Here is a 22,434-nt window from a genome sequence, read left to right as displayed (position 1 = left end):
ACCACCACCTAGAAGTTGGGAAGGGTCCTGGAGGGCAGGAAGCCCTTGTGGGAAGGGTGATGACCCTGGAGCCTGGAGGGCTGGAAGCCCTTATGGTGACGTGGCTGCCTCCTGAGAAGCTGCTCCAAACCAGGACGGACAAGAGAGGCCACAGGGCAGAGTCTCGGGGCACCTGCTGCTCTCAGAGGTGATCTTCAGGAAGGACACTCTCCCAGGAGAGAATGTCTAGGCATGAGCAGCAACCATCAAGACGTCATGATGGGTGGTCCCGCCGCACACACCCGCTCCAGCCACTTCTCACCTGTCTACTGGTGCATCCCCTGCACCCCAAGTTCCCTCACCCAAGGTATCAGGCAGCTCTTTCACAAGATAGAGCACAGCCCTCATGAGACAGGAGCAGGGGGGCACCATCACCCAAGCAGAGAAAGCACAGTATCACGGGAGTGGGGAGGGGGGAGGCCTCAAGGATCTGGTGCTAGTTTCATGGCGTCCTCAGGGCTGTGAAAGAAGAGGAACCCTCATTCATGGCCCTAGGAGACTTCCAATAATATGAGCGATGGTCTCAAAAGAACAACACTTTCTCCGCGTGGTTTCTGAGTGTCCAGTATTATTACACAGGCAATGGTTTTAGTTCTCAAAACCACCCAACATAAGTGGAGTTATTCCCACGTTTAGATGAAGGACCAGAGGCCTCTTGTTATAGTTCAGTCACTAAGTGGTATCTGACTCTTTTCAACCCTGTGGACTGCAGCATGCCAGGCTCCTCTGTCCTTCACTATCTGCCAGAGTTTGCTCAAATTCATGTCCATTGAGTCCAACCAATGCTATCCCACCATCTCGTCCTCTGCAGCTCTCTTCTTCTCCGCCCTCAATCTTGTCCACCATCAGGGTCTTTTCCAGTGAGTAGACTCTTCACATCAGGTGGCTCAAATATTAGAGCTTCAGCTTCAGCACCAGTTCTTACAATGAATATTCAGAGTTAATTTCCTTTAGGACTGAATGGTTTGATCTCCTTGCTGTCCAAGGGACTCTTCAAGCGTCTTCTCTAGCACCACAATTTGAAAGCATCAATTCTTCAGCACTCAGCATTCTTTATGGTCCAACTCTCACATCCATACGTGACTACTGGAAAAACCATAGCTCTGACTACACGGAATGTTGTCAGCAAAGTGATGTCTTCGCTTTTAAAGGTTAAAAACATAGCCCAAGTCCTTCAACCAACAAGTGTCAGAGCTGGGATCTGAACCTAGGTTGGCTTGACTTGAAAGCCCAGCATGCTCTCCCCAGTAGCCCCTGATTCTGCTCTGAGGAGAGAGCAGCTCCAGGGAGGCAGATTTTGGCTCCAGTGCTACCCGCACAGGGGCTGGGAGCACACAGACGTGCCAAAGACCCTGCGGAGTGACAGCCTGGCCAAATGGGAACTACGTGGAGGCCCCCCACATAAAAGCAGTTCACTGTAAAGAAATTCCTGAGAGAGGCCCATTCAGTCTGTCAGTCAGCATTCTTCCTTGAAAGCCTACCGTGTGCTGTGTGTACTCTCTGGTTTTTCAAGATCATCTAAATCCCACTTAATCTGCCTGAAGCAGCCGGAAATGCCTCCTTCCCCGGGCAGAGCTCAAGGACATGAGGTGTCTCTTGAGGAGACACAGTTCCTGCACTTAGCCAGAGCCCTGGCCTTGTCTTAATACACCCCTCAGTAAATCTGAGCACCTTCCCAGTCCAGGGAATGACTGGGAGTGAACTTGGAAAGATCACACACAGCCATAAGATACGTGGATTTGAGATGCTTTAATATATTTTGTAACTCCGCCTTGGTAAAGCACCTTTCAGGAAGGGTTTGCTTAAAACTGGGAACACGTCTTTAAAGAGAGCCCTCACCACATGAGGTTGCCTGATTAGGAAGGAAAGAGACAGCAGTGCCAGCATGAAGTGACCCCTTCACGCCAATGTGAAAGGCTGAGCTGGTTGTCACCTTTCAGATCGAGGCAGGAGGACACGCCCTTCTATTCAAGCAGACCGGCCGCTCCCTGAGCACAGCCCGCTCTACCGTGTAGGCAGCTGTCCAGGCAGTTGTCCTTTTATGCAATTGTGAAGTAAGACGCCAAGTTGTAAATGTCGCTGCTGAAAAGAGGAAGATGCTTACCAGGAATGCTGGAATTCATTAGGATGAGATTTGATTTTTTTTAAAGGGCCTGGTTTCTCTGGTATTTGATATAGTCAACTCTCTATGGGAATTACATCCAGAAGGTTTTACACATAATGTTGAAAGTTGTGCTGAGGATGAAACTAGGGTGATACGTGGAAGTGGCAACCAGTGATGGCCCAGAGAAGATGCTGGTTGGAGGATAGCTGCAATGACAGCAGCAGGACCACTGAAATTTAAGGTACAAATGAATGAGATAATTGCCCCCAAAACAAAGAGAAGATGCAATCTATAAAGCATGGGGGAGGATGCCTGAGCAAAAGGAAGACTGTTGCTTAGTCGCTAAGTCATGTCCGACTCTTTATGACCCCATGGACTATAGCCCATCAGGTTCCTCTGTGCATGGGATTTCCCAGGCAAGAATACTGGAGTGGATTGCCATTTCCTTTTTCAGGGGATCTTCCTGACCCAGGGATAGAACCCATGTCTCCTGCATTGACAGGCGGATTTTTTACCATTGAGTTATCAGGGGAGCCCCAAAGAAGGACTGCTGCTGCTGCTGCTGCTGCTAAGTCGCTTCAGTCGTGTCTGACTCTGTGCGAACCCATAAACAGTAACCCACCAGGCTCCCCTGTCCCTGGGATTCTCCAGGCAAGAACACTGGAGTGGGTTGCCATTTCCTTCTCCAATGCATGAAAGTGAAAAGTGAGAGTGAAGTCACTCAGTCATGTCCAACTCTTTGCGACCCCATGGACTACCAGGCTCCTTCATCCATGGGATTTTCCAGGCAAGAATACTGGGGTGTGTTGCCATTGCCTTCTCCGAAAGAAGGACTAGTCATCTACAAAACACAAAAGAATGGCTAGCATCTAAGGCTGGTTGAATGTCCACCATGTTAGAATTTCATGAGAAGACAGCAAAAAGGTAGAAGACAGAATAATCTAGCATAACAGATTTGAAAAGAAAACCCAATAATAACTGAGGCCAGTGTACAGATGGAGAAACTGAGGACCAAAGAAGGAGGAGGACCCGTCAGGGATCACAGTCCAGCTAAGTGGCAAAGCTGATCTCAGAACTCAGGTCTTCTGACTCCCTAACTGATGCCCTCATGTTAACTAGCCCCCCTCCCCTGACTCCCAGCACAAGCCATGAAATTCTAGGGAGCAGAAGTCACTGTGTAATGGGCCAGAAGGTTTTATACAAGACTCACCAGGCACCCCACACAATTAGCTCGTGAAGGATTCACCTATTATCCCATGAAAATATAAACCTGAAGATAAATAAGCAGTAGCCAATGAAAGAAGAGAGATTTCTATGATGCCCAGTTTGTAGCCAACTTGTGGGAATGGGAAAATGGCTCTCTGTATTCTCACATTAACATTAGGCAGGAATTTAAACAAATCTTTTTAGTTGCTAAGTCACATCTGACTCTTGAGACCCCATGGACTGTAGCTCACCAGGCTCCTCTGTCCATGGGATTTCTCTGGCAAGAATACTGGAGTGGGTTGCCCTTTCCTTCTCCAGGGGATCTTCCCCACCCAGGGATTGAACCTGGGTCTCCTGCATTACAGGCAGATTCTTTACCTTCCTTGCAAACAAATCTTTACATTCCTCTAAAAACACACCTTGAGCTGTGTTAAATTCAAAAGGGGGGCGGGAACCTGACTCAGTGCCTGGTGTGAGAGACACAGCAACCAGGAGTCCAACACTGTCTGTTCCATGCCTAGCATCCTCTGTTCCAATCAAACCTGTGCATCCCTGGGAATGCGTTTGCTGCAACATCCAATTAGTTGGGTGAAGGGCATTTCAACCAGCCCCTCAGACTTAGTATCTGTTTAAATCACAAAAACTGAAGTGTCAGTGTGTGCCTAGGTCATGTTCTCAGGTAGGAGGAGGCCTGGCTCGTGTGTTACGAAGGGGCCAGTGTGAGCACCTCGTGTTCTAGAAACACGCTTGTGGCTGGTCGTCCTCCTCAGATGAGTTCAGCTCCCTGAGGCTGGTGGCCCAGGCCTTTCCGTAAAGGATGGCTCAGCAGCTGGAGCTTTAAACGCTAGTGTCCATGAAGATGACAGCCCCGGTGACCTGGCCTGGGCCACTCCAGGGAACGGAAGAACTGCTGCCTACAAGGGACAGAAGGTGGTACAAAGGTCACACAGGACTGATGAACGTGTGATCACAAGACAGGATCCACTGAATATGTCAACTCAAGCTGGGCAAAGATGCTCAGAACCTGGGTGGCTTTCTGGTCTAAGACACTTCCTCTTGAGCCTCAAGTCCAGAGGATAAAGTAAACAGTGGGGTGCCATCTTCACAAGGGGACAGGTCTGCCCGCCTCACCCTCTCATGATCCAGTTACAGACTAACAGAGTGGTACCACCTGGTTCTAACAAGCTGGAAAAGGAAAGACAAGATCCCAAGTGCTGGCTCAAAATGTGCTTTCAAGACTTTCAAATCCCCATTACCGCACCACCCTGACTCTGGCCGGTACTGAGGAGGTTCCGATTGTTGTTTTTGGGGTTCAGGAGGTCCACCCCTGCTTCTGTGTCGGAGGTCCCGAGCACCAGCCTGGCTGGACAGTAGGGTCAATTCCTCGGCACAAGTGCCTGCAGAAGGCAACGTCCACGGCCTTACAACCAGTTGGGAGGTTCCCAAGTCAACATTCCCCACTGGAAACTGGCTTGGGACAGATCAGCATCCGCCTCCAATTAAGCCGGCCACAAGGCATGTCATCTGACCATGGATGGAATTACAACCCAGGGTGAGTAATTAAGGATAGCCCCAAACAAACAAAAGGATTTAAAAAAAACCTCCTTTCCTCTCCCCTCCCTTCTCCTATCCCCAGAAACAACAGACACATCTTAACACATACAAAATAACAGAGGTCAGGAAATGCTGAAGAGATAAGATGTGCTTGGTTATGTAAGCACTGGCTCCCATCCTGGGCAGCAGACAGGCCTTCTCCTGGGCAGATGAACCACGCAAGTGCATTCTCTCCTCTTCTGAAAGCTCTGAAAGAGCATCACGGCTTTCCCAGAGATAAAGATTTACAACACATCAGAGGGCTTTCACCTCAGAACATCAGCCCAAGCTTTCCACTAACTGGGAGGGGGCTCGGGGAGGAAGGGAAATTATGACAAGCTCGAGATACTCAGGGCGTCATGAGCTGGGGACCTGGAAGCAGCTGCTCTGGAAGAGGGCCCTTTCTCACTGTCTGCTTGGCAAGATTGCAGCAATTTGCCACCTGCTTTATCACCCTCTGGAGCTTGTTAACTGCGGCTCAGCAGCACCTCTGACCTGCAGGGGTCAAAGAGGAGCTCAAAGGGGTGGACACTTCCTCCAAGGGTAAGAGGCTCCTGACCGGGGAGGGGAGGAGAGAGTCTGCACGTGTCACACCAGCCACACCAACCCAGCTTCTTTTGCTAGAGGGTGTCAGGCCATGCTTGATGGAGGGGCCTGCCGTCATGCTGCACAGACCCAGCTGTGTCCCTGAGGGGGCCTGAGAGTGGAACAGGCTGGGGTGGTTCTCACATCCAACAGGTGGTTCTCACATCCAACAGGGAACTTGGGCCCCCTCCCAGCAGGGTTTTTACCCACCCTGCAGAGCTCCTTTTCCATCCGTTTTGCCATGCAGGGCCCAGCTGCAGGACAGCTGGCTCACTATGGGCATAGCTGGCACAAAGGAACACAGTGGAACATGCCAAGGGGCCAAGGGCTCAGATTGCTGGGGCTCCTCCGGCCTGGTCAGCCAAATACTTCCTCCCTCCCTCCCTCGGGACGCCTGTGCCAGGCCCATGCTGGGGCTTTACAACCACTGCTTCAGCTCACGAACCTCCACTCTGCTCTGCCTGGCGGGTATCAGGACCTCCCATCTTCAAGGGAGGATGCTGAGGCTCAGACAACTTTGGCAACTTGACTAGGGTGATCTAGGAAGGAAGTGTCAGAGTTGAAAGCAAGCACAGATTTGCCTCACACAGGTTTCTGAGAAAAGCCTTCAGACATCTCTGAAGCCCTTTCTCAAATTCTGTTATCTTTAAAAACAAGACATGCCACCACATCAAGAGTGAAAATACCAAACAGCTCCAGAGCATCTTGGCAGACACGAGGTTTCCCATGGGCCAAGAAGGGGTTTCCCGCTTCCCACAGCCACCTCCCTCAAACCACCCCCATCCCATCCTCAAGGACCTTGAAGATTCTTGGGGTTCCCCTTCACTAAGCAAGGGCTAATGGAGAAGTTTCAGAAAAAAAGAGGTTTCATGCCACAAAATAAGTTGAAAGGAGGTTCTGAAGCCCCATGCTTGCCCTTCAGCCCCACGTTCCCCGGCCTTCGGTCCCTGGAAGCCAGGATGCTGCAGTGCTCAGGTCTGCTGACTCAGAAGTCCCCGGGGCTAAGCGATGCTTCCATATCAGGGGCCAGCCCCCTCCCCTGAGGGAAGAGGGGAAAAGAAAGGAAACAGCTCATAAGAGTGATTTATACGACCTGTTAGCAGCTCTGGTGAAAGGCTTTGGGGCCAAGAGGTTGAAATTAATGACCACAGTCAGTTTTATGTATTAACTATACAGCAAATTCTTTCTTCTAGCCCTATTCACCCCTCTCAAAATTAAGCATGGAGTGTTAGCTACAGCTCAGCCATAACATTTTTTACAACTATCAGCTCCTATTTTGTGGAAAAAACAGAGCATTATGAAAAGACATGGTTTTTGCCTCAGCAACAGTGCAACATGAGTCTCCAGCCTGAGTACCTTCAGTGACTTGGTATAAATCACATCCTTAGGATAGGACAGAATTTATTTCCAACTCAGCTGAAAAACTTTAGGGACATATATAGAAGACAACACATAAAACATCCGGCCTCAATTTTCTTCTCACTTCTCTTGCCAATATGAAATTATAGCTCACGCACTTCTTTATGAAGTTCAATATGCAGGGGAAATTGAATTTTAGATTTGGAAAGCAGAATAGCAGACTATCCGCCCAACCCTCCCCGCTTCTTTCATTTCTATCGTATGGAGGTCCCTGGCCCCTGTTGGCTTCCCCATAGCTTATCGCACTCTGGTATCTGCTACAGACCTTGTTTCCTGTCTCCAAACCTGTAAGCTCTCCTTCCTGCTGGGGGCAGGACCACATTCTCACTTTGTTCACCAACTCTGTGACCATTCCTGGTCTCTGCTCTGTGAGTAGGCTTTTTCTCACAGACCCTTGGGGATGGCAGTGGTAGAAAGCAGTCCTCTTTGGACAGCTGCTCCGAGCTGGCCTACCACTGAGATCTGTATCTGCCAGTCCAGGTCAGTCATTGTGCAGGAATCCTGTCCATCGCCTGCCTCACACCTCCCCCCTGCCTGGCTCCTTGCCCCAGTATATCTCCCCTAAACCTGGAATGGTCACTAGTGAGGTGAGCCAAGTCAGACATGGCCAGACCCCAGTGAGCTAGTGCACACCCCAAAACTGTCTCTATCCATTCTGACACTCAGGGCACATTTTCTGCACGCGGCCTGGCTGTGTGCTAGAGCACAATGCTGACCTACGGGTCTCTGAGCAACACCTAAGCAAGCACAAGCAGTTTTGCTTTCAAGGTTCCAGCACCTTGGCCACTTCTTTCTCACATGCTAGTAAAGTGATGCTCAAAATTCTCCAAGCCAGACTTCAGCAATACATGAACCGTGAACTTCCAGATGTTCAAGCTGGTTCTGGAAAAGGCAGAGGAACCAGAGATCAAATTGCCAACATCCGCTGGATCATCAAAAAAGCAAGAGAGTTCCAGAAAAACATCTATTTCTGCTTTATTGACTATGCCAAAGCCTTTGACTCTGTGGATCACAAGAAACTGGAAAATTTTGAAAGAGATGGGAATACCAGACCACCTGACCTGCCTCTTGAGAAATTTGTATGCAGGTCAGGAAGCAACAGTTAGAACTGGACATGGAACAACAGACTGGTTCCAAATAGGAAAAGGAGAATGTCAAGGCTGTATATTGTCACCCTGCTTATTTAACTTATATGCAGAGTACATCATGAGAAACGCTAGGCTGGAAGAAGCACAAGCTGGAATCAAGATTGCTGGGAGAAATATCAATAACCTCAGATACGCAGATGACACCACCCTTATGGCAGAAAGTGAAAAGGAACTAAAAAGCCTCTTGATGAAAGTGAAAGTGGAGAGTGAAAAAGTTGGCTTAAAGCTCAACATTCAGAAAACGAAGATCACGGCATCCGGTCCCATCACTTCATGGGAAATAGATGGGGAAACAGTGGAAACAGTGTCAGACTTTATTTTTGGGGGCTCCAAAATCACTGCAGATGATGACTGCAGCCATGAAACTAAAAGAGGGAAAGAAAAGTTATGACCAACCTAGACAGCATATTCAAAAGCAGAGACATTACTTTGCCAAGAAAGGTCCATCTAGTCAAGGCTATGGTTTTTCCAGTGGTCATGTATGGATGTGAGAGTTGGACTGTGAAGAAGGCTGAGTGCCAAAGAATTGATGCTTTTGAACTATGGCATTGGAGAAGACTCTTGAGAGTCCCTTGGACTGCAAGGAGATCCAACCAGTCCATTCTGAAGGAGAGCAGCCCTGGGATTTCTTTGGAAGGAATGATGCTAAAGCTGAAACTCCAGTACTTTGGCCACCTCATGCGAAGAGTTGACTCATTGGAAAAGACTCTGATGCTGGGAGGGATTGGGGGCAGGAGGAGAAGGGGACGACTCAGGATGAGATGGCTGGATGGCATCACGGACTCGATGGACGTGAGCCTGAGTGAACTCTGGGAGATGGTGATGGACACGGAGGTCTGGGGTGCTGCGATTCATGGGGTTGCAAAAAGTCGGACACGAATGAGCGACTGAACTGAATGAGAAGGCTTCTGTATTTTGGCAGCTGTTCTTCCTGGTGTGAACAATAGATTCATCAGTCTTTTCTGGGGCTGAACTGTCTGAGTCCCTTTCACCCAGCAGACTCATCCTTCTCAAATGGGGTCATGTAGCCCACCACCACCCTCAGACTCAAGGCCACGGGTCTCCTTTAGCCTCCTCCTCTAGCTGATACAGCAGGAGGACCTGAAGGAAGTGATGGGCACCACCGAAATGCTTACACCAGGAGGTAAGTGGATCAGGAAGAGAAGAGCCAACTTCTCGGGCACACGCCTGACTTCTCCCTGAGACCATGCAGGAGTCAAGGAAAGAGAGGCCCCACACAACAGCCCTTGTGCCCAGAAATTTACATCATGGCAACCTGCAAGGGAAAGAAAATCAGTTTCTCCACTTTATGAATCCATAAATACTTCTCTGAGGCAGGTGAAGATCTACCCACCTTCTTACCTTTTGAAACACGAGGGAAAAAAAAAACACCTGATTTTCTTTCTAAAAGATTAAAAGGTTTTACTCTTTTCAGGAGGAACACTTGTGATGGTTTGTAAACTGCCTTGCCAATGATCAAATGGCTCTCCAAGTTTCCCACCCCCTGAGCCAGAAGTTCTGAAAATATGTCACACAATTTTGTTTTTTTATGACACATTAGAAAAAAATAGAAACCATAAACAAGATGAATAGACAACATACAGACTGGGGGAAAATATCTGCAAATCATGCAACCAACAAGGGTTTAATTTCCAAAATATACAAACAACTCATACAACTCAATAACAAAAAACCACACAACCCAATCAAAAAATGGGCAGAAGACCTAAACAGACATTTCTCCAAAAAAGACATATAGATGGCCAAAAAGCATTTGAAAAGATGCTCAACATTGTTAATTATTAGAGAAATGCAAATCAAAACCCTGATGAGGTCCTACCTCAAACCAGTCAGAATGGCCGGCATCAAAAAGTCTACAAATAACAAATGCTGGAGAAGATGTGGGGACAAGCAAAACAAAAATTTACATTCCTATACTGTTGGTGGGAATGTAAATTGGTCCAGCTGTTATGGAGAACAGTATGGAGGTTCCTTTAAAAACTGAGATAGAGTTGCCATAAGATCCAGCGGTCATAGTCCTGGGAACACACCTGATTCGGTTCAGTTCAGCTGCTCAGTCATGTCTGACTCTTTGGGACTCCATGGAATGCAGCACCCCAGGCTTCCCAGTCCATCACCAACTCCCAGAGCTTGCTCAACTCATGTCCATCAAGTCGGTGATGCCATTCAACCATCTGATCCTCTGTCGTCCCCTTCTCCTCTCGCCTTCAATTTTTCCCAGCATCAGGGTCTTTTCCAATGAGTCAATTCTTCGCATCAGGTGGCCAAAATATGGGAGCTTCAGCTTCAGCATCAGTCCTTTCAATGAATATTCAGGACTGATCTCCTTTAGGATGGACTGGTTGGATCTCCTTGCAGTCCAAGGGACTCTCAAGAGTCTTCTCCAACAACACAGTTCAAAAGCATCAGTTCTGTCTTTTACCTCGTTGCAGCCCAGAAAGCAACATGGGTCACCAGCAGCTCCACTGGAGCCATCAAGAAAATTCGGCCAGGGTTCTTGCTCTTGCCAGGTCTGCTCAAACTGGCACGGTCTGATCCGGAAATAGTGCCACTAGTGTTTCCGCCAGTATGTGAAGGACATTGGCTTCATTAAGTTGGACTAAACGAACTTCCTTAGATGGCTCATCCACCACATCAACCTTCAGTTCAGTTCAGTCGCTCAGTCGTGTCCGACTTTTTGTGACCCCATGAATCACAGCACGCCAGGCCTCCCTGTCCACCACCAACTCCCGGAGTTCACTCAAACTCACGTCCATCGAGTCAGTGATGCCATCCAGCCATCTCATCCTCTGTCATCCCCTTCTCCTCCTGCCCCTAATCCCTCCCAGCATCAGAGTCTTTTCCAATGAGTCAACTCTTCACATGAGGTGGCCAAAGTACTGGAGTTTCAGCTTTAGCATCAGACCCTCCAAAGAAATCCCAGGGCTGATCTCCTTCAGAATGGACTGGTTGGATCTCCTTGCAGTCCAAGGGACTCTCAAGAGTCTTCTCCAACACCACTGTTCAAAAGCATCAATTCTTTGGTGCTCAGCTTTCTTCACAGTCCAACTCTTCACATCCATACATGACCATTGGAAAAACTATAGCCTTGACTAGACGGACCTCTGTTGGCAAAGTCATGTCTTTGCTTTTCAATATGCTATCTAGGTTGGTCGTAACTTTTCTTCCAAGGAGTAAGCGTCTTTTAATTTCATGGCTGCAATCACCATCTGCAGTGATTTTGGAGCCCCCCAAAAATAAAGTCTGACACTGTTTCCACATCTATTTCCCATGAAGTGATCGGAACCAGATGCCATGATCTTCATTTTCTGAATGTTGAGCTTTAAGCCAACTTTTTCACTTTCCTCTTTCACTTTCATCAAGAGGCTTTTTAGTTCCTCTTCATCAACCTTAGGCGGAAATAATACTAGCTCTTTGTATATAAAATAAAAGTTTTAAAAACTTTAAAAAAAAGCCTCAGTTTTTCGGTGCTCAGCTTTCCTTATAGTCCAACTCTTACATCCATACATGACTACTGGAAAAATCATACCTTTCACTAGACCTTTGTTGGCAAAGTAATGTCTCTGCTTTATAATACACTGTCTAGGTTTATCATAGCTTTTCTTCCAAGAAGCAAGCTTCTTTTAATTTCATGGCTGCAGTCACCATCTGCAGTGATTTTGGAGTCCAAGAAAATAAAGTCTGTCACTGTTTCCATTGTTTCCCAATCTATTTGCCATGAAGTTATGGGGCTAGATGCCATGATTGTAATTTTCTGAATGTTGAGTTTTAAACCAGCTTTTTCACTCTCCTCTTTCACTTTCATCAAGAGGTTCTTTAGTTCCTCTTCTCTTTCTGCCATAAGGGTGGTGTCATGTGCATATCTGAGGTTATTGATATTTCTCCCGGAAATCTTGATTCCAGCTTGTGCCTCCTCCAGTCTGGCATTTTGCATGATGTACTCTGCATATAAGTTAAATAAGCGAGATGACAATATACAACCTTGATGTACTCCTTTCCCAATTTAGAAACAGTCCACTGTTCCACGTCCGGTTCTAACAGTTGCTTCTTGACCTGCACACAGGTTTCACAGGAGGCAGGGAAGGCCATCTGGTATTCCCATCTCTAAGAATTTTCCATAGTTTGCTGTGATCCACCCAGTCAAAGGCTTTAGCATAGTTAATGAAGCAGATGTTTTTCTGGAATTCTCTTACTTTTTTAATGATCCAACAGATGTTGGCAATTTGATCTCTGGTTCCTGGGTCTTCTCTAAGACCAGCTTCAACATCTGGAAGTTCTCAGTTCACGTACTACTGAAGCCTAGCTTGGAGAATTTTGAGCATTACTTTACTAGCATGTGAGATGAGTGCAATCATGTAGTAGTTTGAATATTCTTTGGCATTGGCTTTCTTTGGGATTGGAATGAAACTGACCTTTTCCAGTCCTGTGGCCACTGCTGAGTTTTCCAAATTTGCTGACAGTGAGTGCAGGACTTTCACAGCATCATCTTTTACGATTTGAAATAGCTCATCTGGAATTGCATCACCTCCACTAGCTTTGTTCATAGTGATGCTTCCTAAGGCCCACTTGACTTCACACTCCAGGATGTCTGGCTCTAGGTGAGTGAGCAGACCATCGTGGTTATCTGGGTCATTAAGATCTTTTTTGTATAGTTCTTCTGTGTATTCTTGCCACCTTTTCTTAATATCTTTTGCTTCTGTTAGGTCCATCCATTTCTGTCCTTTATTGTGCCCATCTTTGCATGAAACACTCCCTCGGTATCCCTAATGTTCTTGAGATCTCTAGTCTTTCCCAGTCTATTATTTTCCTCTATTTCTTTTCATCAATCACTTCAGAAGGCTTTCTTATCTCTCCTTGCGATTCTTTGGAACTCTGCATTGAGATGGGTGTATCTTTTCTTTTCTCTTTTGCCTTTAGTTTCTCTTCTTTTCTTAGCTATTTGTTGAGGCCTCCTCAGACAACCATTCTCTTTCTCTATAAAATGAGCACAATAACCTCAAGGGTTGGCTTTTGGGATTAAACGACGTAATCTATGCAAAACACTTAGACCAGTACTCTAAGCACTATGATCAGTACAGTAAGCACCAGAAGAGTTGCCTGTTATCGGTTACTGACAGCCTGACAGGTAGCTAGCCCTCAATCAGCAGGGTTAATGGCAGTAATGGCGACCTCCTTCAAAGGGCTTCTGCCAGGGCTGCTGTGTTCAGTGCCCCTAACCCCACGGCAGGCCACTATCAACCCACGCCCCCGCCGGAGACTCCTGGACACGCACAGGCAAGTCTGGTTCGGTCTCTGGTGGGGTCACTGCTCCTTTCTCCTGGATCCTGGCATGCAGGAGGTTTTGTTTGTACCCTCCAAACGGGCACACAAGATGGCAGAGCAGAAGGATGTGCACCCATTTTCTCCCGTGAGAACTCCAAATTTACAACTAACCGCTGGACCACCACCAACAGGAGAAGACTGGATCCCACCAAAAAAAGATACTCCATGTCCAAGGGCAAAGGATAAGCCCCAACAAGACAGTAGGAGGGGTGAAATCAGGTTTAGAATCAATCCCCATACCCACCAGAGACACTCGGAGGGCTCAAACAAAACTTAGTGTGCACCAGGACTCAGGGACCCCACAGAGAATGAGACAGACCTGCCTTTGAGTGTTTGTCTCCTGCGGAGGTGCAGGTCAGCAGTGGTCTGCCGCAAGGACAGGGGCCCTGGGTGCAGCAGACCTGGGAGGTGTGACATGTGTCCCAGACAGACCACAAACTGGAGAAAAAGTATACCAAAGAAGTTTTCACTGTTGTGGAAGTTCTAGCGCCCACAACATATTTTCCAACCTGGGTTACCAAAGGGGAAGGAAGGGAGGGAGAGAGGGACAAATTAGATATTTGAGATTAACAGGTATGTATTTAATATTCCATTATAATAGAAAAGAATATGAAAAAGAAACATTTATATGCATACACATATACATAAATATATAAAACTGAATCATTTTGCTATTTATCAGAAACATAACATTGTAAATCAACCATACTTCAATTCAAAAAAAGATAAACTATCTACCATCATCTATAAAACAGTGAGGCTCTCATATGCCTGGGAACTAGGAACTGGACTAGGTCATTTTCACATATTTTTACCTAATTTAATCCTTACAAGTAGGGTTTATGGTCCCCATTTTGTAGCTTTCTCCCATACAAGATACAGTCTATGTTTCAATGCTTTCACCCCTGTTTGGTACCAAGGTTAAGAGGAGCCCCTCCTACTATGAATCTAAGAATTACCCGAAAATGTAGAGAAGTCAAAAGACTGGTCCCCAAGCTGGGAGTCCAGTCTCCAATTTTCATTTGAAATCCTTTTTGTAACTTGTTCCCATCACAGATCCAACAACTGAAAATATCTACCAAATTGTACTTAAGCACGGATTCATTTCTTTCATTTTAATTGAATTTAATCAATTTAGTTTTTGGTTTTCAATAAAATTACTTGTTTTAATTTTAAATGAAAGACATAAAATATAATGCCAAATTGACATCATTGCAGATGAAAGCAAAAAAAAAGATTCAGTAGGTACTTCCTATAAAGCAAGGACATTCTCATCATAAAAGTACAACCATTAAACGCAGGAAATTAAAATATCACTACCTTTTAATCTACAGTCCCATTCAAAACTTGTCAATTGTCCAAAACCAAAAACAAAGTTTCTGGCCCAGAATGGCATTTGGTTATCACATCTCTTCAATATGAAATAGTTTCTCAGTCTTTCCTTGGCCTCCAGGACCTATGACAATTTGAGGAGCACAGGCCAATTATTTAGTAAAATCTCCCTAAATCTGGGTTAACTGATGTTTCCTTCTGATTAGATTCAGGTTATTCATCTTTGTTAGGAATAGCACAGAAGTGATACTGGTTTCTTCTCACTCCATCATACCAGGAGGCACAATTTGTCACATTGCTGGTGATGTTCATTTTGATCCCCTGTTTTTTAAAATGCAGTATGCTCTGCCTTATTTAATGAAATGTGGACTGAGTAACTCTGGGTGAGTGTGAGTAGACAGTGTACTGAATTAGAGCCCTGGAGCACTGGCCTGACTCTGCCACTGTGTCCAGCCTCGGACGAGCCACTTGCCCTCTGGACGTCAGTTTTCCCAGACTGTAAAGACAAGAACATTGCAGCAGCTACTCTTTCAAACCTTCCCAGCCCTGCCTGCTTGCAATTCTGTACAGAAGTGGCCTTTTCCCCTCACTCATAGCCCTGCTGCTTGTCCTCAGAATAGCACAGATTACACTGGGCATGGAAGACCCTCCTCACTGTGTTGACCTCAGCCATGCCTGTTTAGTTCAGTTGCTCAGTCGTGTCCTACTCTTTGCAACCCCATGAATCGCAGCACGCCGGGCCTCCCTGTCCATCACCAACTCCCGGAGTTCACTCAGACTCGCGTCCATCGAGTCAGTGATGCCATCCAGCCATCTCATCCTCTGTTGTCCCCTTCTTCTCCTGCCCCCAATCCCTCCCAGCATCAGAGTCTTTTCCAGTGAGTCAACTCTTCGCAGCATCATTCCTTCCAAAGAAATCCCAGGGCTGATCTCCTTCAGAATGGACTGGCAAGTTATAAAGTCCCTTCTGTGCACCCAGTACTATGTTAAGTGTGGAGAGGTTCAGAAACAAATGACATTATTCACAGCTGCAAAAAATGTAACTATAGAAGCATTTTAATTATATATTTGCTGCTGCTGCCACTGCTGTTTCCAATGTTCCCTTATCACCGTTCTCCATGACTATTCAATACAACCATATAGAAACTAACACTTCCTTAGTACTTACTAAGTGTCAGACATTGGAATACTTTTATCTCCCGATTTCCATTTAACAACTGGAAACAACTTGCCTAAGGTCAAAAGTTGGCCTTAGGGAGTGACAGAGCAGGACATCAGGCCTTCCAGGCCCTAGAACCTGAGTCCTTTGGCCACATCATGCTCCCTTTAACCCTGGTTACTTTGAAACCAGCTATGGAGGTCCAACCAGTCCATTTCAAAGATCAGCGTTGGGTGTTCTTTGGAAGGAATGATGCTAAAGCTGAAGCTCCAGTACTTTGGCCACCTCAAGCAAACAGTCGACTCATTGGAAAAGACTCTGATGCTGGGAGGGATTGGGGGCAGGAGGAGAAGGGGACGACAGAGGATGAGATGGCTGGATGGCATCCCTGACTCGATGGACGTGAGTCTGAGTGAACTCTGGGAGATGGTGATGGACAGGGAGGCCTGGCATGCTGCGATTCATGGGGTTGCAAAGAGTCGGACACGACTGAGCAACTGAACTGAACTGATGCTAGTTATCTATAGCTACATGACCAACCACCCCAAAACTTAGTGGTTGAAAACAGAGTGTGATCCTCCTCCATGGTTCTGTTGGTCATCTAGGCTCAGCTGGGCTGTGCTCACCTGGAGTCTCCTGTGTGGACACCAGGAAACTGCAGCTAAGGCTGCAGTCTTCCGAAGGCTCAGCTGGGCTGGATGGCCATATCACACACATTGCTAGCAGTCAATGCTGGCTGTCAGCAAAGAGCTCAGCAGGGGCTGTCAACCAGACCACTTTCATGTGGGCTCCCTCTGGGGTTCTGGCTTCTCCCAGCAGGGCAGCTGGATTCCAAAAGGGAGCTTGCCAAGAACCAGTGTCCCAAGAGACCAAGGCTGAAACTGCACAGAGCTCCTAGTGACCGAGCCCCAGAGGTCAGGCTGCATCACTTCCACTTTGTCTTGTCCACCAGAAACAAGCCGCTGAGCCTGCCTACATTCCAGCAGAGGGGACTGCTCACAGGTGTGAAGGCTGGGAGGGGTGGCTCCTTAGGAGGTCATCTTTGGGGACAAGCAATCACATTCCCTCACCCCATAGTAAACTACAAATTATTTTAAATTTTCTTTATGATACTCTAAATATCCTCCCATATATATATTTGTAATGACAAAATAAATATGTTAAAATATAATATAATAATACATAATCAGCATGCCAAATACATGTTTATATTATACATTTATATGTGTGTGTGCATACACACATATGCAACTAGAAGAAAATGTTATTTTTGAAATACTTCTCCATCTTTTCAAAATGGACATGTATTGCTTTTAAGTTAAAAATGTTTCTTAAGGGACTAATTAACTACCTCACAGAAAATAGCCATTTTCCGGCAAAGTCGACCAGATTTAAGACATTTTGCATGACCTCAGGCTTCCCAGGTGCTAGTGATAAAGAACCTACCTGCCAATCCAGGTAAGAGACACTAGTCCAATCCCTTGGTCAGGAAGATCTCCTGGAGGTGGGCATGGCACCTCACTCTAGTGTTCTTGCCTGGAGACTCCCATGGACATAGGAGCGTGGTGGGCTATAATCCATAGGATCCCAAAAGAGCTGGACACGAGTGAAGCAACTCAGCACACATACAGGCTCTTTAAGAGTCTTCTTGAAGTAGCCAGAGTTACTCATTTTTATACTCTTTTTCCTAAGACAAGTCCTTCTAGAAACTTCCACCTTTCTCCTACTTCACCATAAGGTGGTTTTCTGGATTTCCAAATACGTGTTTTTAAAAAAGAAAAGGGAGACAATAAGCTAGGAGTTACTCTCATCTGGTTTCTTTTTCCTATTACTTGTTGGTTGCCAGGTCATATTCGACTCTTTTGCGACCCTATGGATTGTAGCCCACCAGGCTGCTCTGTCCATGGGATTTCCCAGGCAAGAATACTGGAATAGGTTGCCATTTCCTTCTCCAGGGGATCTTCTTGATCCAGGGATCAAACCCTCGTCTCCTGCACTGGCAGGTGGATTCTTTATGGCTGAGCCACCCGGGCAGCCATTCCTGTTATTTATCTAATTGCATTTATACTATAATTTTCCCATCTCCTCTTGCTGAGGACATCTTGGAAGTTCCAGGCAAGTGGTAGGTGCTCTGGGAATCTGAGCAGCTTATAAAAACTCTCAGGTCTATTGGGATGAGCCTCTCAGAGGCCAAATTGCCCCACTCCAGTACTCTTGCCTGGAAAATCCCATGGATGGAGGAGCCTGGTAGGCTGCAGTCCATGGGGTCACGAAGAGTCGGACCCGACTGAGCGACTTCACTTTCACTTTTCACTTTCATGCACTGGAGAAGGAAATGGCAACCCACTCGTGTTCTTGCCTGGAGAATCTCAGGGACGGGGGAGCCTGGTGGGCTGCTGTCTATGGGGTCGCACAAAGTCGGACACGACTGAAGCGACTTAGCAGCAGCAGCAGCAGAGCTCCAGGCCTAGAGGAATCCCCAAAAGATTAGCTATAAGATACATGAGGATGGGAGAGCACAAACAGGAAAGTCAGGCAAGGGAGATATAGCCCGAGGCAGAGCAATTCTCCCCACCCCGGTCAGGTGAGCAACTAAGTAAACCTCCGGTGGACAGTGATGGCTGAAGGCAATAAGATGCCACAGCCCCAAACACAGAGACCATCTAAACCCAACACCAAAGGCAGCCAGGGGGCCTCCCTCTGAGTCATGTCCACCAAAGGACACTGGTGAGCCTGGACCGGACGCTTCTGGAATTGAGTATGGAGAGAGCAGGGAACACAGGCAGCAGCAGAAGAAACAGGCACCGAGTTCTTGGGCTGCCCTGGCTTCCCAAAGGAAGGCCAGTGCCAACCACACGGGTGTCTGTGAGCAGAGTCCACACGCATCAGAGGCTCTGGGAGCCTGAGGAGGCTGATGTGTTGAGTCAGTTGGTGCTATTTTTACCCAGTCACTTTCCAACCATAAACCCACACTTCACATTTCATTGTTTGGGGTGGATTAAGAAATTCGACTTGGCCTTTCTTGTGGTTTAATTTCCTGAATGCCTGCATCAAGGAAAAAGTTCGGCATTCCTACGGAAATATATGACATTTTAACCTTTTCTTGGCATGAGGGCGTCCAGTGATTGGAGGCTGGCTTGTTCTCTAAACCTGCACTGCTCTCATTAAGCAGGGAGGCCATGGGCTGCCCCTTCTCTCCCCTACTCAGAGGTCAGTGTTTATGGTCTGGCTCCTGGAATGCTGGGTCAGGGCAAATGTACCTTATGAATATTCCAGTCCAGTATTAGGAGATGAAGTTCCCCCTAAACAATTCATCTAACAGTTACCTGTGACATTATTCAAGTCCCCAGTGATGAACATCCAAGTAAAGAGTCTGGTAACTGTCAGTGAAGACTTGAACAATCTTAAAACTATTTCCAAATGATTTTTCAACTATAAAGCCAGGAGTGTCTGTGACTGGTCACAGAAACAGCGAACACATACCAAGAAAAAAAGAATGTTCCTTTTCTGTGGAAGAGAGGGCGATTTTACTTCTTTTTAAAATACTTACACCTCCACTTACATCTGAAGTACAGCCATGATGCTTGGTAACTGAAACTCCTTGAATATAAACAAGGTCTCTACAACTTTAGGGTCTTCCCGACTGTCAAAAGCACTTTGAGCTCAGGCAGAGCTGTGAGGTTCTAATCAAGGACAGAGCTTTCTCTTTTTTGAAAGAAAAATCTGGACCTGCACCAAATTTTCCTTCTGCATCTAATGAGGCTTCAGATGCTGTCATAAAAATGGAAACTCAATATTGCTAGAAGCAAACCACTCAGGAGGGAAGAGGCTCCCCTAAGAAGCTGATCTCTAGGCACTGCTTGGCATGAGCATAGCCGAGCACTCCCTCCAGGGCCAGGGCAGTGCCATACCAGCCCCACCGAGGGACTGCCCCTCCAGCAGCACCCACAGCCAGTGCCCCCTGCACACAGTCCTAGGACACCAGAAACCTCCCTGTTCACAACAAACAAATCAGCATTCTTTCGATGGGTCAACAAATACTTATTATACCCCACTGTATGCCAGGCACTTCTCCCCACTGCAGACAACAGCAGGGAAATGGGAGGCCAGGGCTCCACTTCTGTGTCACTGTCAGTCTGCACAGGATGACTTTAGCCAGCAGGAGGGGCTGTGGGGATGAAACTCAGTGTCGGGGCAACGCGACACTGTGGGAGGCCCTGAAACGGGGTGGGGGGGGGGGTGCAGAGAGGGCCATTGGAACAAGCAGCACTTGAGCTGAGACCTGCAAGATGGGGAAACAGAAATGCAATGATCTGGGGGAAGAGAAGGCAAAAGGAGTACGAGTGACAACTCAGGGAATACCTTTAGCACATGTGAGTAGAGAAAGGGGAGAGAAGTGTGGCAGTCGGAGCCGAAGGGCAAAGCAGGTACCAAACCTGCCAGGGGCTTCAGGCAGGGCATCGGAGCAGCTGGATTTAACAACATCCCCTGCAGAAGGCAATGGACACCATCATGAGAAACGCTGGGCTGGATGAAGCACAAGCTGGAATCAAGATTGCCGGGAGAAATATCAATAACCTCAGATATGCAGATGACACCACCCTTATGACAGAAAGTGAAGAGGAACTAAAAAGCCTCTTGATGAAAGTGAAAGAGGAGAGTGAAAAAGTTGGCTTAAAGTGCAACATTCAGAAAACTAAGATCATGGCATCCAGTCCCATCACTTCATGGGAAACAGATGGGGAAACAGTGGCTGACTTTATTTTGGGGGGCTCCAAAATCACTGCAGATGGTAATTGCAGCCATGAAATTAAAAGACGCTTACTCCTTGGAAGAAAAGTTATGACCAACCTAGACAGCAGATTAAAAAGCAGAGACATTACTTTGCCAACAAAGGTCTGTCTAGTCAAGGCTATGGTGTTTCCTGTGGTCACGTATGGATGTGAGAGTTGGACTATAAAGAAAGCTGAGCACCAAAGAATTGATGCTTTTGAACTGTGGTGTTGGAGAAGACTCTTGAGAGTCCCTTGGACTGCAAGGAGATCCAACCAGTCCATCCTGAAGGAAATCAGTCCTGGGTGTTCATTGGAAGGGCTGATGTTGAAGCTGAAACTCCAATACTTTGGCCACCTGATGTGAAGAGCTGACTCATTTGAAAAGACCCTGATGCAGGGAAAGATTGAGGGCAGGAGGAGAAGGGGACGACAGAGGATGAGACGATTAGATGGCATCACCAACTCAATGGACATGAGTTTGGGTAGGCTCCAGGAGCTGGTGATGGACAAGCAGGCCTGGCGTGCTGTGGTTCATGGGGTCCCAAAGAGTTGGACACGACTGAGCGACTGAGCTGAACTGAACCTGCAGAAGGCAATGGCCACCCACTCCAGTATTCTTGCCTGGAGAATCCCATGGGCAGAGGAGCCTGGTGGGCTACAGTCCATGGGGTCACAAAGAATCGAACATGACTGAGTGACTAAGCACCGCTCAGTAGACTTGGCTCCTCTCCGTGGCTCTGTCGCCACCCAGCTGTCCTGGTACCTAATGGGACATGCCACTTGGGCTCTCTGGGCTGTGCTCAACCACCGCCACCCATGAGGGACCCACTTCATCACCTAGCCTCTGTGAGGCTGGGGTCGAGACAGAGGACTCGCTGCCTATTCCTGGAGAAGACAAAGCCAAGAAGGCGTAGGGACACACGCTCTCTCTCCTTGTCATGGTGGACTGGGTCTGACCCTGGCCTGGCTCTCCTCTGTGCTATCACAGCAATTCCTTTCCTCTCACCAACTGAGCTGAGAAAAGCTACACATTCAGGCAAACCAAGGCATAATAAGGGTGGGAAAATGACACCAAGAGTCCCCTCCACCTTCCATATGTTAATACCCTGGAGGGATCAGGTTAAATGATCACTAAGAGCAGAAATACCTGAAAAGTAGCCACAAAAGGACTATCTGCAGTCTAACAGCCAACTGGCAAGGAGTAGGGGGTAAGTGTCCATGTGTATTAATTCATTCAATTATTAACTGACCAAACATATAATACCTGGCACTCTGAATCAGATAAGCAAAACAAGGTCTCTACCCTCAAACTGCTGACAGACTATTGGTGGAAATTAATTAACAACAATAAGGATCCCAGGAAGCCTGAGCCAAGTGTCCAGGAAGGAGAGGCAGTGCTGTGGGTACAGTGAGGAGGCTACTTTGCAGAGAGATGGTATTTCCAGGGGGGAGGGAGGCAGGTTGCCTTCGTCTGCACCAGCTGCCTAATAAATGCCAGGGAGGCCTAAACCATGGTTGCTGACTTTCTCAGTTCCGGAGCCTGGAGGCCATGATCAAGGTGGCAGCAGATTTGGTTTCTGAAGAGAGCTCTCATCCCAGATTGCAGATGCCACCTTCTCTCTGTGAACTCATGGGGCCTTTCCTCTGGGCTCACTCAGTGAGACAGTGCTCTGCTGTGGCTCTTGATAAGACATCAATCCAATCAGGAGGCCAGGACCCCACCCTTACAAC

At 47.2% G+C, this 22,434-nt stretch overlaps 1 protein-coding gene and 1 pseudogene across 1 annotated transcript in view; one reads left to right on the top strand and one right to left on the bottom strand.

The window, feature by feature from the left end:
• Nucleotides 1-22,434, bottom strand: part of XXYLT1 (xyloside xylosyltransferase 1) — a 180,344-nt gene that overhangs the window by 80,871 nt on the left and 77,039 nt on the right. The gene's annotated exons all lie outside the window — the stretch shown is intronic.
• LOC138430904 (small ribosomal subunit protein uS14-like) lies at nt 10,561-10,718 on the top strand (annotated as a pseudogene).

This window comes from Ovis canadensis, chromosome 1 (assembly GCF_042477335.2).
Source record: "Ovis canadensis isolate MfBH-ARS-UI-01 breed Bighorn chromosome 1, ARS-UI_OviCan_v2, whole genome shotgun sequence".
Taxonomy (NCBI): Eukaryota; Metazoa; Chordata; class Mammalia; order Artiodactyla; family Bovidae; genus Ovis; species Ovis canadensis.
Note: the sequence above shows the minus strand (reverse complement) of the source record. Positions and strands in the feature narration are given on the sequence as shown.